Here is a 2,423-nt window from a genome sequence, read left to right as displayed (position 1 = left end):
CAAAAAATGCAGTAGCGATTCCTCATTATTTGTTAAAATAGAAAATGATAAAACTGTCATCATTCTTATTTATGTAGATGACCTCATTATTACAGGAAATGATATAAATCTAATAAATCAAGTTAAATAATTTCTCAATTCTAAATTCGAGATCAAGGATTTAGGAAAACTAAAATACTTCCTAGGTATAGAACTAGCCTACTCTCCTAATGGGCTAGTTCTATCCCAACGAAAGTATACACTTGACCTCTTACAGAAAACTGGAAAACTTGGAGCAAAACCAGTAGATAACCCTTACTTCACATCTAAGAAAGAAAATGATAATGGCAATCCTTGGGAGGACATTCAGCAATACCAAAGGTTAGTAGGTAAATTGATTTACCTAACCATTACTCATCCAGATATTTCATTTGCAGTAAAACAACTTAGCCAAAACATGCACGCACCAAAGAAAAGTCATTCGAAAGTAGCAGAAAGAATCCTCCACTATCTGAAAGGGACACCAGGAAAAGGAATTTGGATGACAAATAACCATAATACAAAAATTGTGTGATACTGTGATGCAGATTGGGCAGGAGATCATCAAGATAGAAGATCAACAACTGGATATTGTATGTTCGTAGGTGGAAATTTGATGTCTTGGAAAAGTAAAAAAACAACTGTTGTATCAAGATCCAATGTTGAGGCAGAATACAGAGCAATGGCAACAGCCACAAGTGAGCTCATATGGTTGATTGCCTTAGTTGAAGAATTGGATTTTCTAGTTAATTCCCCAATTAGCTTATATTGTGACAATTAGTTAGCCATTCGTATTGCAACAAATCCAGTATTCCATGAAAGGACCAAGCACATTGAAGTAGATTGTCACTTCATCAGAGAAAAAATTGAAGAAAAGGTCATCACAACTCATCCTATCAATGGACAAGATCAACCAGCTGATATCTTTACCAATGTCACGACCCGAGAGATAGCCGTCTGAAAAATTTCGACAGCACATCCCCAGTATCACTGACAATTCCCTGAATACAGACATATAATAAGGCCCACACGGCCTATCCATACTACAAAATATAGATTTAGACAAGTAATGAAAGTAAAAGTGACCCACACGGCCACATACACATCCTACACAATGCATAAGAATGGAATTCTAATTCTACACAACAATTAAGGAATACATTCGTAAAGTAACGAAAAATCCAAAGTTTCGTAAGCGGAAACGTAACAAGTACTAGTATGAAATCAAAAATAGGAAATATGCTAAGTCTCAAAATACCGATACGAAATCAGAAAATCCGATACGGTAGAAAGAAAACCAACGATACAAGTATACCACCATATGCTACAAACACATCCAACACACACACAATGTCCTCGTCATGAAATGGCATCGCTGGCAGATCTCTGGCATCCTCTGTAAGATCCTACCTGATATCTGGGAAGACAGAAAAATCTCAGGGTCCAAAAGATGTGAGTACAAATACTTAGTGTGTAATACAGAAAGACAGTGCATGTATGAAGCAAAGAGCAAGAGTATAACTACATACCAGAGGTCAACAAGGTATCAACAATATCTCTGCAGATAATAAGGAACTAACATGGATCTCATGTAATGCACCATATGAATGACATGTCAAACATAGTGCAACAATCAAGAATCAAACAAGGAGACAATCAAAATGTAGTATCAGTGCGGTCCAATACATATATATATCATGCACATGATGCGCATATGCATGATGCAACTGCCACACTCACTACAGAACTCGTGCAAGCATCTGAGTCTGGGAATGTCCAGCATCGGGGGATCAGTACTCTGCGCCCTACAACAAAGTAGTCCGGTGATCCAAATCGGGGGATCAATGCTCCGCACCCTACAATCAAGTAGTCCGGTGATCTAGTAGCTATGATAAGCTACGTATACTATGACCGAATATCTGTCCTCTAATACTCATCCCCGACGTACCAACCATGTACTCTCCGAGTACCACCCCTACCCGGTGTCGAGGCATATCATCGACTCGGCTGCGTACACTGCCATACAGCCATCGACTGCGTACACTGCCATACAGTCGCCATCACCAAAATGGAAATAGGGTATAATAATCACCTATATAATAATGCCACTAAAGGCCAACTACCATCACGATAGACCCACAAGGGATTTACAATCGTTCATCATGCATCATGATGAGATGCTCAAATCATAATAATCTGCATCTACCATGCTAATCAACATGCGTAGGTATAAAAAACCTAATGATCACAAGTATCATAAGTAAAGAACAGCTACAACTAACAATGATCGCAGATATGATACTCCAAGATAGAAACAATGATAAAAAAAGGATAATCCAAGATCAACAGTCATAAGGTCAAGCATGGTATGAATAGGAGTAACATAAGAGATATACAATTAATGA

The sequence above is a fragment of the Curcuma longa genome, chromosome 21 (genome assembly GCF_044706935.1).
Source record: "Curcuma longa cultivar G26 ecotype Majalengka, Jawa Barat chromosome 21, ITB_CL_G26_1.1, whole genome shotgun sequence".
NCBI classification, from domain to species: domain Eukaryota; kingdom Viridiplantae; phylum Streptophyta; class Magnoliopsida; order Zingiberales; family Zingiberaceae; genus Curcuma; species Curcuma longa.
This window is presented reverse-complemented; position numbering follows the sequence as displayed.